Below are 16930 nucleotides of genomic sequence, written 5' to 3' on the forward strand. Positions count from 1 at the left end.
ATATGTTTGACGTTATTATGGATTTCTCTTCACCACCACGAGCTAATCTTACACTTTACAGAAATGCTAAAATTCTCCTAGAAGTATCATATTCTTTCCCTTGATGATCATCATTCAAACCAACAGCTTTTAAAAAAACCCATTGTGCCAACATCTATGGAGAGGAAAACCCTTAAGGTGACTGGAATCAATCAACATAATGGAAAGCCTAATGTTTAACATCTGTATAAATACTTAGATATGGGACAAAGAGTTTGGGTAAACTAAATTCTTTTCTTTCTCATTTTTTTTGTTTTTTTGTTTTATTTTGTTTTTTTGAAAGTATATGGGACTGAATTTTTAACCTCTTCATTTATTATAAATTACATTACAGTAGACAAGATCCAATCTGATATGTAAGTCATTCTATAGATCCTCACAATTCTAATACAAATCATAATTTTTTAAGTCGTCAAATTTTAAAACATCCTAATTTAATCCACAATATTACATTAAAAGTAAATAAATGTTCTTTCTATGTTGGAAGTAGAAATATGGAGTTAAATTCATTTTATTTTCCTCTGTTTTCCCATTTGGCCAAATTGATTTTTCTGAACATATTGTTAAGTTGTTATCACTTAATAATTAAAATAAATAGAATATATATCCTTCTATTTTCTAGAACTTGTTATATATGTGCATATATCTCTGTGTGTACAGTTACATGTATACTATGTATATGGTTGCATTCCCCTGACATTCGTACATTAATATTAAAATGTCCATTGGGTTATGTGAAATAGTTCACTAAAAAGTAATCCAAAATACCAATTATGTATCCACAATCTGAGGGGGGAACTTAATCATCCATGATATTTGCTGATCCATAGCTTTTATTTTATGTATGACTTGCTTATGAGTAATGACTACAAGCTTGACCTGAATGGCCATCGCTCTTCATAATGTACCCCATCTGGCCCTGTATTAAAAAATGGTTGCACAAGGCGTCCTTTGAATTAGACACTGAAAGAATCTGTGAAAATTAAACATGATCTATTATAGGTGACACATCATGCCTTATAAACTATTGTTTGTGATTGGCTTATCCAATTTATCTGCAATCTAGTATGGCTTTTGGGACAAGGAATAAAGAACAGCTAGGATTTAATCTGGCGGATGGATTCAGATGAAGGCTGACAGGGAAAATACCTTGAGAAAGGTACGATTCTTGATGTGTGTGTGGTGGGGGTGACATCCTAGTATAACATGTGGCAGAATGGGGGAGACTGAGTACATAGCAAGTATTTAGAACACACCAAAACCTATAGGCTTCCAAACCACAATCCAGGGCAGTCTCCCTATTTTTGTCTGTCTACAGATTAAAAATGTTTATTGAGCATGTATTCTAAGTCAATATTTGTCCTATGACGGGCTTCATTATTGAAGAAAATGTAACATAATAAAAAAAAAAATGTCACCATACGTGAAGCTTACCCTCTTGGGAGGGGAGAACAGACAATAAACATAACTAAAAACTAAAATATATATAGTATAATATAAAGGGACACATACTATTGAAAAATGGAAAGCATAGAGCCATATAAAGTGGATCATGTCTAGAGGTTGGGGTGGCTAAATCACAGTTTAAAATAAGGTTCCTGAAGTGGGACTTATTGAGAAAGCAGCATCTTCATAAAGACGTGAGAGAGGGGAAAGAGTCAGCAGGGCCATTACCTGGGAGCAGAACAGCAGGCCCAAGAAGGTACTGAAAATTTAGGGCTTCATCAATCATTGTGAAGATGTTAGCTCGTCCTCTGAGGGAAATGAGATTCCATTGCAGCATTTTGGGTAAGAAGTAGTGTGATCTGACTTCCATGTTTACAAGATCATTCTGGCTATTGTTTTGAGAATAGGCAACAGCAGGAATTGGGAGAAGGGTGGGGCGACAGACACTTTTACTAATCCAGGTGAGAGGTGGTGCTGCCAGGGCTCACGGTGGTGGCAGAAGTGAAGGAAATGATCACAATTAGGGTTTCCAGGAGGGAATTCCCGCCCATTCTCAGGAATTGTTTTGCTTTTCTGTACCTGAATCCTGAGAAAATTTGGTCTCAGGATTGGGAAAATCGGCTCCTTGAACCCAGGTGGTTGGTAGTATCAGCCATCACTTTCTGGAAACGATTCATCATGGAGAACAGACAAAGTTTATATCTCTGGATTCAGGAACAAGAAAGCAAAATGAATTCCTGAGAACGGGTGGGAATTCCTGCCTGGAAACCCTAATCGCAACCATTTTATTAATACAGTCCAATATTACTTCCTGATGGGTTGGATGTCAGAATGAGAAAAATAAAGGAGTCAAAAATGACTCACTGCTGTGTGTAGGCTGCTGTGACTGTTAAGGGCTGAACTGAGCTGGAGGGAGCTGAGCTGCCCAGAGTCAGAGCAGTCTAATCAGACAACAAACCCAAATGAAAGGGACCATCAAGCCTTTTACCATAACATCAGCATTAGCAAAAAGGCAGAAGATGTGGTCCTCCAGTGTTTTGTTCCTCCCCGTGGACTGGCTTCCTGCAAGGGTCCGGGTGGGCACAGACTTGGGCATCGTCTCACTGCTCAGGGTGCCCCAAACAAAAGGGTTATATAATTTTATGGACCTGGGGATCTGGGAAAGGAGTAGGTTGGGCAAAGAGTGGAAAACTACTAAATACTGAGTTGAGGGGGAAAGTATCTTTCAGGTCCCCCCCCCCCGTCCCCTCAATAAGGAGACCTTGGAAGAGACACCAGGGAAGGCCATAGCCAAGGGCCCTCTGAATGGAGACACTAGGGCTAGGAATGTGTATAAGCGCAGAGACCACCAGGGGAGGCTGAGTCCTGGGCTGCAACTCCCATCAGAGATGGCAATACACTGATATGTGAATGGCAGTTTTGGCCTAGGAATCCTGCCAGGTAAAGCTTTGTAATCGTCTATAGTGGGACCTGAAGGATCACACATAGGTTTGTGGCCAGGAGTCCAAATCCACATTAACAGAAACTGATATAAAGAGTATAAAGAGTTTTCAGAGAAGATGATGGCGTTCAGTTTTGGACATATTTTGACTCCTTTCCTGAGTCAGTCAGCTTAAACTAAGACATGATGTAATAACAAACAAGCTCCAAATCCCAGTAGTTTGCAAAGATTAAAATTTACATTTTCTGATACTACGTATCCATTGCCAGTTGCCGGAATCTCTGCCTCATGGGTTTGTATTTGCTTGTTTTTGTGTTTGTTTTGCAACATGGTGGAAGTGGTGTGAGAAGGAAGAGAGACAAGCACAGCTCATTGCTGGTGCTTAAAGCTTCTCCCTGAAATTGTATCACTGAGGGTTCCTCCCAGGAGACAGAATCAGCAGGAGAGAGAGAGACAGAGTGGGGGAGGGAGGGAGAGAGAGAGAGAGAGAGAGAGAGAGAGAGAGAGAGAGATTGCACTGATTTGGCAAATCTGAAATCCACAGGGGAGGAGGGAGGCTGTCAGGAAGGGCAGCCTAAAAAAGCTGGAAGTTCCTGTCCAAAAGCTGACACTGCAGTCCTCAGGTAGAATTTCTTCTCCCTTACAGAAACCTTAGTTCTATTTTTAAGGACTTTTAACAAATTGGATCAAGTCCACCTAGATTATCAATGGCAATCTCCATCACATAACGTCAACTGATTTTAAATGTTAATCATAGCTACAAAATAACTTCACAGAATCACCTACAGTAATGTTTCATTGAATACTTGGGTACTGTAGCCTTGTCAAATTGTCCATATAGTGACACGTGTAACTTCTGCTCATATTTCATTGACCAAATCAGGTCACATGGCCACAGTGAAATGATTCAGAGTAGGGGTGTATAATCTTCTTGCAGGAAGGAACTACTGGGAAGTAGTATGTGACAGAGGGAAAGGGAATAATTTGAACTCTGACAAAATCTACCACCCTTTCCAGACTTATTTGTCTTTTGTTCCCTAGTTTGCCATTGCTCGCCTCATATTCAAATGGTATTTTTAGTACAAAAGGTCTAAGAAATATACTTTGCATACCATTATGGAATGACATGGATATCTTCCCCATTTAGTGAAGGTACTGTCAGTAGGTAAGCTAAATTAAACCTCAGCACCCAAACATCATGGCGAGACTCCCCACGGCAAGAACAATAAACCGAAAGCCAGTAAAGAAGACTCTGGTCCCTACACTGACGTCCAACATACAAGTTAAGTGTGGGCCATTTGAAGACCTAACCGTAGAAAAATTTGCAATTTTTAATATCTTTAACCAACGAAGACTGTTGCAATTGAAAGTGACAGAAAACCAAATCAAAACTGTATTGAATCAAAAATTGACTTAATTTTCTCCCCTAATTACGAAGGCCAGGTACGGGATTGGCTTCAGGCACAGCAGATCAGGGGCTCCCAATGGAGCAGTGTTGGACATATGAGAACTACTAATTTCAACTCTGTTGTCTTTCTTCTCAAACTCATTCTTCCTTGCATAGTGACAAGATGACCACAAAACCTCAGGTCTCACATCTTCGTAATCCCAAGCCCATCAGAAAGAGAGAGGACTTTTCCCCGCAATAGGCTGACAGTACTGACCCTGGCTCTTGCTGTCACAAATTGTGCTAGTTCATCACTCTGGCCAGGAAGACGGCTTTAGCCAATTAGCTCTCTTTTCTGGAGCTGAGGAGAGATAGACATGGCCATCAAAAACACTCGCACACGCATTGATAGTAGGGGCAAATTTCCAACCTCTTAAAAAATGTAGAATTTTCTATTAATGGTAAAAAGTGAATGTAGACTGTGAGTGTAAAGGCATATTATTTGGCAAAAATCACCAGATGTTCTTTGTCCATAAAATAAATGGTCTGTACTAGATTATTTCAAATATCTTTTCTACGTCAATGCTTTTCTCAAGTTCCTAAGTCATTTCATCCTGTGAGCCTCTGGATCCTCTTTACTAATAAGATGTATGAGGTGAAGACCCTGGTGAAATCAGGAACATTCCATAAACATAAAATATTACAATACAGTAAAAACAGCCACTCTGATTTTTTTTTTCTCTCTCTCTTCCATTTAGAAGCTAAACTGCAAGTTTTCAATCATCTATGGATAAATTTGTCTTGAGTTTTATGGAAATACTATTAACTTCTTTACCCTACCTACTGGTTGATTTTATGGCTTTTTCTATATGGGAGTGTTGCTCTGTGGAATTTGTTAAAAATATGAATCAAAGATGCTATTAAATTTATGAAACCAATAAATACATAATATTGCTTAATTATAAAATTACCTATGATTCATGTTTTATATTTTAATTTTACTAGTTGTGATTTATGATTTAAAATGGACATTTAATATTTACATTCCTTCAATGCACATTTTAATATATTGTTACCATAAAATTTTCTCCTATAGTTAAAACATTATCTATTACTTTTTCAAGTCATCATCCTTATTTTTCAAGGGCTGACAATAACTAGCTTTCATTCCATTCTGCTTTGGCAATAGATAACACAGAAAAATAATTATCACTTTCAAAATAAAGGTACTAATTTTTGACCTATGTATTACATCCCTGAGTGCAAATATTTGTGCTCAATGAATCTTAAAAGACTAGAATATTTAAATTTTCAAATAATGTGGTCCATTCTTATGACATTTAAAATTTAAACGGCAATTAAAATGGTTAACAGCAGACATGTCTGCACTATTGAGAAAGAATGAACATGTTACTATGAACCAAAAAGACCATGGGTTTATGGTGAATTTAAACTATTAAATTTACAAACTTAACCATTGTGTCTCAATCAAATTAACTGGTTAATAAATTAGACCTGCAAACCTTGACTATGAGATGAAGGCCTTACTATTAGCTACCTCAAGTTTCCTTTACTTATTTGTATCAAGGGTGACTAGTTATTAGGCTGGTGCAAAAGTCATTGCAGTTTTTGCAATTGTTCTTAACCTGATAAGCCGCAATGACTTTTGCTCCAACCTAATAGTTTTATGGTTTCTGGTTTGGGGTTTTTTTAGCCAAACCAGTTGGTTAATGATCCGAAAGGGAATCTAAGTAAGTCGTCCTCGTGATTTGATTTCTCCCTCCTGCCTTTGCAGTCTGTCTGAGCGGGTAGACATTGTCCTGAGGGACGGAGTATTTGACCACCCACGTTTCCTTTGCCCGTGTCCACGGATTGCCCATCTCTTGAACATTCCCAGTATTCATTTTTCTCACCAAACAAATATTCAGCTTTATCTCTAGTTTATGCTACCTATTCAGAGAGGGGTCAGCTCATGGTCTCCTGATGAGTGGTGACAGACCAGTTAAGGGATTAGAGTGTCATTCACTATGATAAGACACTGTTGCGGCAAGCAGGCAGGTAGATGAAATCATTTTTAGTGCTCCCGAGAGCAGGGGTCCTACAGAACTTCAGTCCTTTACAAATAGAGGAGATTCGTGTGGATTCATAAAATTTCAATTATAAGTATATCTCCCATGAAATGGTTTTACCGTATATCTATTTTATACATTAAGGAAACATTAACATACCCAGTCAATAGACAAAGGAGAGAAAGACATTTTTATAACATTGGAACAACCCATCAATAGTAAAATGATAACTTGAATGTTATGTCTTTCAGTTATCAATTATTGTAAATAAATTAAGCATTTTAATTTGAAGAATGCTAATTTTCAATAGTCAGTATCTGTTTTACAGAGAAATATCCTAGCCAGATAACTAAATTTCTAATTTTAGTCATCATTTAATATGATGGTAGATGCATATAATTTATGAGGACAATTATACTACTGAAATCTGGTGAAGGTATATTTTCTAAGCCTGTGTTTTCCAATATGTGACTACTGAGTGCTTGAAATGTGGCTAGTCTAAACTGAGATGTGCTGTAAGTATAAAATATAGACCGGATTTACCAATACAGAAAAAAAATAATACCTCAATCATTTTTTACATTGACCACTGCTGAAAAAATAATGTTTTGGATAGTTTGGGTTAAATAAAATGTTATTATAATTAATTGCACCTCTTTCTCTTTAATCCTTTGTATTCAGCTGCAAGAACATTTTCCATGGCATGTAGGACTTACATTTCTATTGGACTGCTCTGTTCCAAGTATAGCGTTAGCACATTGAAAATTACTTTTTTTGCTCTCAAATCTCAGGCATGGTTCAGATAATTCATGGCCTTTGTATTAAAAAAATGTTCTCATATGGCTACAGCCATTAGAATGTGTTATCATAAAGGAAGAGAGAAATGAATTTTCCTCTATCGGACAATTTCATAACTGACACTGAAGTAACTATTCTCATGCATTAGGAATGTCTAGTGCAAAGTAAAATCCGAACAGTTGTACATTTTGTTATGATTCGTTTTGACATTCCCAATTACATTTTCCAAACTTTACCTACAATGTCCTCAGCAATCTTTTCAACCAGCTGAATAAATTTTGTTAAATTCAACCAAGCAACTGAACATGATTTATTTATTTTGCTGTTAACTCTAGTTTCTTTGGCATACCCAAAACTTGAACTTGCACCAAAGTCTGTTTTCTATCTCATTATTAAATAGTACAGAGCCATTAGGAACCCCTTTCAGAAACACTGGGATCCTGTTCCTTCCTGTAGTTAATAGAGTATGTGGAATTATTACTTTATGTTCAATAAGTATTGCCATGAAAACTGACGTTTTGTAAGTGCTGGTGAAATGAAGACACTTGCTGTTTCCATTATCAATGCCAGCTTTTTGTCTAATACTTAAGCGAGGCCAAACTCTTGAGGAAAATCAACGTTTTTTTCCTAAGTTCACTTGACAAAATTGTTTTGAAAAGCTAAACTTTTATCGGACTAAAGAGCAACTAAATGTGAAACAATCTGTTTCTATACTGAGACTTCTATCTAGATGGTGGTTATAGTACTCAGACACAGAATAACTTTTTTGAAATACCAAGTAAGGTAGCTAGGCGACCTGACAATCCATTGCATAAAATTTACAATCATAAATTATTTTTAATCACAGCCACTGTAAAAATCAAGAATCAAAATGAAAGATATTCATTATTAAAAAATGTGTTTTAACAGAGAGTAATGAGACTTTTGCCCAACCATATGAAACGAACTCGGGCACTTAACTTACCCAGTATTACTCCAGTTGAAGTTTCTTTAAATGTTCCTAAGAAGAAGGAAAAAAATAATAGTTTTAGAAAGATATTCTAGATAAGGCAAAGTAAATCTACTTATTTGTAAACTCTCATTCTCAAAAATGTTGTTATTATTATTATTGTTATTATTATTTTTACAATATCAATTCTATACTTTGAAGTCTATGTGTAAGAACCAAGATAGACTGTGTAATACTTTTAAATATTTTTACTTGTCACATCAGGAATTAGACTTAAAACAATCCTGTTTACAAAACTAATTCTTTGGAGAGTAATTTTTGAGTGTACCAATGAATTCTCTAAAACAATATTTTCTTTAAGTCATGAAGTTCAATGTAATAAATTAAACAATAGTTTACAGTAATAATAGAATACATATCCACCCATGTTATTATTATTAAACATAATCATTACTAAATAAAACAATTATTATCAAAATTGTTTGTCATGGAGGTAGGGCATATTATGGTAGAAATGTGTGTAAAGGCACCCTGGGAAAGATGTTAGTTTTTAATTATCTTGATATGAAACAGGACAGTCCTCATTCCCTTTTGTTAATTCCGATTGGTCACTCTCACACTGCATAGCCAATAAAAAGATCTCTAGGTCTGGAAGGAGGAGCCAGTGGTCTACTGGGCTGGACTCCCTTGTTGGTAATACTTACAGCTTTGCTGTCAAGTCAGTTCAGCTCCAGGCAGTTAGGAAGTTAGCTTTTACTGACTATTTACTGCACACTGAGTAAGACACACCATCCTGGAAAAACCTGGACCCCCCACAGAGCAGAGCAGAAAGCACCTGGGGCCAGCCAGGAAGCACAGAGAAACCAATTAGCTTAATAAGACAAGGTTTTCAGGAGAATGTTGCAGCTTGAGCCCCACTGTTCTGTCTTTCCTTTTATTATTTGGCCTTTTAAGGGATTTTTTTTTTTTTTTAATGATAGAAGTCTGACTAATTCCATTTTTTTTTTTTAATTATTCTATAGTTATTTCTTACTCTTTAAAGTATGTTGTCTCAAATTTCAATGTATTCTTGTATATTGTATGATACTGAAGTGCACTTTTAAAGAAAATCAGAGTCAGACTGTAGTTAAAGTGATAAAAACAGATGTTATTCAGAGTCTATTGCAGTAGGGGAGAAGAGACCTCATTATGGAACTGGGCTCCATTCCAGGAACAGCTGGAACAAGTGGAGACCTCCTGCCAGAGTGTGAGGGAGTCAATGGATGGAAACTGACAGTGAGGACACATCAAGGATAGGGGATTCCTGCTAAACCCATTTAACAGGATTTTCGCAAAAACTGGACTCTGCATACAGAGCAGGATGGAGGCCAAAGTTGAGAGCTCATCAAGAAGACAGATCAGAGAAGCCTGACTGAAGTTTGCTCAAGGAGTCTTTGTCAAAACGTATGCGGGTCTCTTTAAATAACTACATCTATGGAACAAAATAATGATCAATTTAATTCTAGTATTTTATACATAAGATTTGTAATAATCTTGAGATTATTTCACACAATATTTTTGTGTTTTCCCTTTCCCCTTTAAGTGTATGATTAATTCTGTCATCATTCATTTAATTGGATGTAATTAAGAATTTTCTACTTAGAAGTGTTTCAGAGAATACGAAAATAATATTTTTTTCCTAAGAACATTTCCTAGGAAACTGAAATAAAGAAACAGATAATATTTAACCTGGGTCCATAGGGAAAAACAGTACTACAGAGGAACAGAGAAGTAATGAACTGAATATTTGGAATAAAATACGGTTATCTAAAAACTTTTTTTGAAGGAGATTAATAGAAATGTTTTGACCATCTATAAAAGAAAGTGACATATGTATAACCAATTAAGTTAAACAATGATTCCTTTAAAATAAAAACCAAAATAAACAAAGTATAATTCACATTTGAGATAGTAAATAGGCTATAAACTATAGAAAACCTAATTTTAAGAGACCAAAAAGTAAGAAAACAGGAAAAAGGTGAAATAAAATGCTAAAACAAGTCATTGTATTTAATAATTTAGAAGCAGATATCCATGGATTAAAGGGAAAAAAACTATAGAGAAGAAATAATACTATAAAATAATAGACGTTTTCTAATCTAAAGTAAGGCTATGTCTGAAAACCAAGAGTGTTTAACATGCATTTTGAAAAATAGATAAGACATTCTCTATATTGGATATAGCATGGTGAAAATTTTATATTATGATTCTCAAGTCAAATATCACAAGTATTCATGTTTATAAGAAAAAGACAGATCACCAACACATTAACAAAAATCTATATATTTTTAAATGTTTCCACTATACCCAATGCCAAAAGCAATAAAGCAAATTCCAAAGAATATTGAGAAATAAAAGATTCTGTGTCCAATTAACTTGTATTCCTTATTTGAACGTAAAAGCAAGGCTTCTTTTTTCAGATAAACAATTATTCAAAATACTATTCTTTTAGACTTCTGGGACTTCCTCATTTCAATTTTTTTGGTCTTCATTTACCCGTTTATTGCTCAGATTTAGTAATACTAGAGCTATGATCTTTCCAAATCAAATCCTATCCTCTCATATCCCTGGATATAATATCCCAGTGACTTCACATTTTTCTTAGATACTGTTATCAGTGCCTACAATGTGCATAACCTGGCCCCCACCTGTCCAGCTACCTTCCCTGTACTTGCATCACTTGTTAGTCCTGCTCCTTTCTTTCTAAGCACCCCTCACATTCACCTAGTTAACTCCTACTCCTTTTTCAGAGAACGCGTGTTCATCTTTTGCCAGTTCCGTGATGTTTAATCACTACAGCTTTCCACCATATTCCAGGATCTATAAGGCTAGTTCCCTCCCCATCACTTTTGTTTTAATATTTGTATGTTTATGTTCAGATAAAATTAAGAATCGTTTTATTAAAATCACAGAACCACAAAAAAATCATATTTGGTTTGAGTTTCAGCATATTAATTTATTCAGTAATTTACATAGCATATTTTTTTTTAAAAGATATACCAAATCTTCTTATGAAAAAGAAAATATAGTTTTCCGTATTTTTCACATCTTTCCTTATGTTTCTTTTCACTTTTTATAGAATATATCCTAACTTGTTATTCTTTATTTAGGATAAGCTCTGATTTTTATATACCAATTTATAATCAGTAACCTTACTAAATGTTCTCATTGTATCATTTTTTTCATACAATTATTTTGTGCTATCTAGCTTTGCCATAATGTCATATTCAAACAAAAACTAACCTTAACTTCACTTTCCAAAGTTGGCATCTATTAAACTCATCTGAAAATTTTGCCTTTTGAGTTAATAACACAGTTGGCTTAATTTATAGGTTGCATAATATTAACCGACTCATGCATGGCTATTATTATAATATAATCTACATTATCATGGTATGTGGCCCTATTAACGTGCTATGGAATTCTGTTCATAAACTTTTATTAGGTAATTATCCAATGGTATTCATAAGTAATAATAACAGTCTCTTTAGATAGATAGATTTAGTAGACATTTCTCTCAATATTGTTGATGGTGTTGGAAGAAGGAAACTGGAAACTTTTCTCCTGTCTCTGAAATCTACTTCTTAAAGCTGTCAGATAACTCATCTGGTAAGCCACCTGGGTGTTTTGTTTCTTTGGCAAGTAGCTTAATGACATAGGCATCTAGGAAAAGAGAGAAGAGGACCCCAGAAAAGAGAGCTGATGCCCCCTAGAGTAAAAGCCAGAACGATGGTGAGGATAATTTACCCTCAGCTTCACCAGGGCTCACCAGCAGAGAAAAGCAGAAAAGAGAAGAAGGGTCAAGAAAAAGGGGACATTTCTTATTTGGGAAGGATATATACCCTCTCACTCACCCAGAAGCCTAGTCTCTTCTTAAGAACCTAACTCTGGAAATAAATTTAGAAAGTGGGCACCTGACTATATAGAATACATCTGGCAGCAGTAAGATTCACGTAATGGGGGCTGAAATCAAACAACTGACTACCATAGTATAAGATGGAAAATGATGTCCCTAGTAAAGGATGCCACACAATTAGTGTGCAAGATGGGAGTGGTCACAAGAGTTGTGAACCCTGTCCACGCATACCTTTATGATGTGGCCTTTGAAACCCTGAAGTTCTGTCCACCCTACATTAGGTCTCCTAACAGCCTGACAGTAATGGAAAATGTTGAGCAAGACCAGAGACCTCCTCTGTCAGCAGGGATATTAATTAGCATGGGCTTTCCAAGAATGGATAATAATTTTCAAGTTCAAAGGAGGCTGAGTTGAGTCCTGAGTCCACACAGTTGTTTCTCAGGAAGGTTCCTGACAAATATAAGTCTTCCTTACTGGCTATGATGTTTAATGATAAAACAACTCATAAAAGTGTAGATGTCCTGGATTGAATAGAAACTCAGGGAAAACCAATGCAGAGCTAACACTGCTTATTAGTTTTCCTACCAATACTCCATCTAGCCTACATCAAAATTACTATCAACAGCATGGTCATTCCTACCACCAGCAGAAACCAATCATCCAGGGCTTCTTTTAAGCATGAGTCTAAGATGAATAAGAGGGGCTAGAATAGACCCTAAGGGATAAAGGAGTCCCACATTGGATAATCTCTAGTAAATCAGTGGAATACTTACAATATTGAAAAGGGTGAGGTTACAATCCACAACAGGTGCCCCTCAGAGACAGCCCCACCTTTGTCATCTGCCATGCCCTTTGCCAGGGGTAGGGTCCCACTCTCATATAGGGATCCAGAGGTCTTTGAAGAGGACCCTTCTAGCAGATAATCACTCTTATACCACATTAACTGTAGTTTAGGCTCCAAAAATTTTACAGAAGAGAAGGGCCAAGTCAAAACTGACAAACTGATTTTGTTGGGCCTCCCCCTACAGTGGTAGAAGTCATTACGTATGACATAACAGTTGTGGATACCTGCAAAGGTCTTCTATTGGCTTGTCCAAGCAAGGTGCCAACCTCTGCTCATGTCACCCAGGGGTCAGCAAAATAGTTTTAAAGCCTTTGGGAGAGCCACAAGTCTTACAAACAGATCAACACTCCCACTTAACCACAACACAAATGCTGTAATGAACAACACAAAATAACATAGCTCCTTTTTTTTTTTTTTTTTTGGTGTGTTTTTTTTTCCTTTTTCCAATGCTATTATGCTACAGCAGTAGGTATCAAAGAAAGACGTGATGAACTTTTAAAACAAGGGCTATAGAGAGAACTTGAAGGTCACTGCTCCCTCAAATGGTGAAAAACACTGCTCACAAGTCTGACTACATTAAATCCATACACATGGCATAACGACACCATATTTAAATGGACAAAACATACGGAGACCACTGATAGAGATATTGCAACCTTTACTGACGCTCATACAGACACCAGACACATCCAATTATCAGGTTTTACAGACATGGGAACCCGGGCATTGCTACCCAAAGTGAAGGAACAACCACCTGGTACTTTCACCTTCCCCTTTTCCCTTATAAACAACCCAGAGCCTCGCCACGTTGTCCTTGGTCCTCACAAGGCCCTATGTGAACCACAGACTCTGGGACCGTTCTCAGCCTGTATCCTCCCACCATCCAGCATAAGACGAACAAAGTTCTCACTGCTATCTAGCTTCCCATGTACAGTTCACCGTTGTACAACATGGGTTTGAACTGCACAGGTCCACTTATATGCGGATGTTTTTCTCAATAAATATAGTTGGCATCTCTGTATCCCCTACCCCCAGCTTCGCATGTGCAGATTAACCAACCACAGATGGAAAACAGTACTTTTGATTCTCGGTTGGGAATCTGTGGATGCTTACAACAGACTGTATTCATTGTCCTCAGCCATGTTACATAAGGGACTTGAGCATCTGCAGATTTTGGTATCTGTGGGGGTTCTGAAACTAATCCTTGGGAATACAGAGTAATAATTGTAGTTAAGTTTTAGAAGAGTCAAGAGTTATAGTGGATTTTTGACGATAAGGGTGTCAGTTCATCTAACCCCCATTTTTCAAGGGTCAGTTGTACTTTCCTCAACTAAGGGAAATTTTTTGCAACAAACCTTTAATTAGTTCTAGCATCCAAGAAGTGGAATTAATCATCCCTGGACTAGGTAACAATATTTTGGGGAAAACCCAGAGACAATCAGATCCTATACTGCTGGCCACAGATGATCGCTGACTTACATCCCTGCTCTGTCACTGTGCCCCTTCCTTACCTGAAGACTTTTCATCCTCACCAGTGGTGACTAAACAGCTATTGGTGGATCACTCCTATCCACGTAATCTACATCCTTCTGCTGACAAGGTACGACTGGAAACAACACCCTACATGCACATCACATGGAGACACAGAGCATGGGGCAGACTGGGTACCATGGGAACCACGCTGCTGGCTACTCGGGTTAGTCAACCCCACTAACATGATCGCATACATGAACCCTGAGGCTTGCACTCTTCCTCCTACAATTACCTTTACTAGCAACTCCTATTCCTGGAAAACCAGACTCTAAGATGCCACATGGGACTCCTCAATGATTTCTAGACCCTATGGGCCAACTTTTACTTCAAAGCAGATACAATCCACTATTATTACCGAGTGCCATCAAATAAGCAATGGACCACTACTTATCAAGTCTCATAGAAGGAATGCCCAGAGATAATATGTATCTACTATTGTAATCAGGAGGCTCATGATGGGTACAATCAAGTTAAACACGTAATCCAGAGTCAGTACCAATGAACCCTGTAAGATTACAGGGTAAAATTGTAGCTCTTCCCAATCCTTGGGATGATGATAAAAATAAACCCTGCTAACAACGGTCACCTTAACAAATATTGGCCTCTTTTGCTATTAATTATAACGATCTTTCTCACCCTCCAGTATAAACTTCATTTGTTTACACAGAAAGACAGTGCAGTAGCCAAATGGCCAATGGCACCTTCTCATGGACCTCCTCCCTTATTACTTATCAATATATACCAGGAAGACAATGTATACAACATAATATTACCTGGACCGAGGCATGTCCGAACAAATCAGGGACTACAATCATCTTGCGAATTCTTCCTTAAACTAACCTTCTCTCAATAGCAACTGTGAAGTGTTCATTAACCCTCTGTGGGCCTGAGCCCTAAGCCAGCTGCAACGCTGTCTGCCCACAGTAAAGAATCATAGCTCTCGGGTGTTACAGTTACAGCAAAGACAATTCTTATGAAAAATACATCTGATCGCATGGGGAACTCTGACAGCTCTCTGCATGGGAGTTTCTCTGCTCAAATTGACAACTACTTGCTTAAAGCTACCACAGAACTTGCCGGGTTTACCAAGACCACCACTAATAAGAATTTAGGAATAAACGAGGGAAATTGCCACCCAGTGTTATTCTTCTGGGGGATCCTTGAAAAATGCACACACCCCAACTTATAGGAAAGAGAAACAATAATGAAAAGCCCAGAGGTGACGCAAACCTGGGAAGTATACTGATAACTATTTTCTAGACTCTATAAATGCAGAGAATGTATCGATTGCACATAAAAAACAAAACTTCAATTTCTAAAATTTTCAATTTTCACTTGAAATTAAATTCTCATTTGAATCATCCAATATTATTTGGTATTGTACAAACTTAGCCTCTACTTTAAAGAGTCCACAGAAAGCTGTCTAAATATATGCTTAGTGTGAATCTCTGAGACCCATAGAGGAAGCTGAGATAGGTAAGGAAGTTTTTGTCTTAAAAAATATGCCCTATGCTTCATGTGTGTGAAAAAAAAAAAAAGAGTCTACAATAAAACTCTACTTAATTTATATGGATGAGTTGTGCAAGAAATAATCAGACACCTGGATTTCTTGTACACAGATCTCAACAAAAGTCATGTCAGGCATTGACAAGTTTGAGGGTTCTTTGTAATGCAGCCACAACGACTGGAATACATGGGTTCTAAACTGAAGTGAAATCTCCCTTCACACATAATAGCTGTGTACTGTGTAATTGCTTGAAATAAGTAACTGAAGTCCTCTGTGCTTTCGTAGAATCAGCACTTCCTTCATCTGGTTCCACATATAGGACATAGCAAGACTGACCAGTATTTGAATCTGTATTGATTAACAAAGTTCTCATTAGATCTAACGTTCTCTTAGTTAACAAAGGCATTCTTATATGCATTTCCTTGGTCTTTCACATAACAAACTAAATATAATCCCCTTCAATTAACTGATACCTTTTAAAGAATGAAAGAACTTCAGTGTGGTTTATCTATACTCTCACTTGGAAGACATCTAACTTTTCTCAAAAAATAAAAAAAGAAAGAAAGAAAGAAAGAAAGAAAGAAAGAAAGAAAGAAAGAAAGAAAGAAAGGAAAAGAAAAAGGTAGAATTAATCAGAAGCAAAGTGTACAATTTTTATAGAATTTTATCCATAACTGCATTCATAGGAATTTACACAATAGTTTTAGAAAAAAACAAAATAGTTCATTGTTAACTTTCATCAGGTTCATATTTTGTAAGAATCTCCAAAAAAATTTACATCCATTATTTTATTTGATCTCACAAAATATCTGTCATAGGTGATGAGAAACCCAATTTCACAGATAAGGGAAGAGAAACTATGGTTAAATGGCCTAGACAAGAGCACAATGTTAATGTGTAACAGAGTAGCAGTTATAAGTAAGATATGGTTACCAGGATAACATGGTAATTCTAAAGTTTAGTGACTTCCTACTGAGTTGTAAATTCAGAATTCCAAAGGAGGTAACCATTGGGTCAGTTAT

General features: G+C 36.7%; 1 long non-coding RNA gene across 1 annotated transcript in view; it reads right to left on the reverse strand.

Moving 5' to 3' along the window:
- LOC141572833 (uncharacterized) overlaps positions 1-16930 on the reverse strand; it is a 380091-nt gene that overhangs the window by 118615 nt on the left and 244546 nt on the right. The window contains exon 2 of the long non-coding RNA XR_012498326.1: positions 8145-8180. This is a non-coding gene — a long non-coding RNA (uncharacterized LOC141572833). The remainder of the gene's footprint in view (positions 1-8144; positions 8181-16930) is intronic.

The sequence above is a fragment of the Rhinolophus sinicus genome, linkage group LG07, assembly GCF_036562045.2.
Source record: "Rhinolophus sinicus isolate RSC01 linkage group LG07, ASM3656204v1, whole genome shotgun sequence".
In the NCBI taxonomy this organism is placed as follows: domain Eukaryota; kingdom Metazoa; phylum Chordata; class Mammalia; order Chiroptera; family Rhinolophidae; genus Rhinolophus; species Rhinolophus sinicus.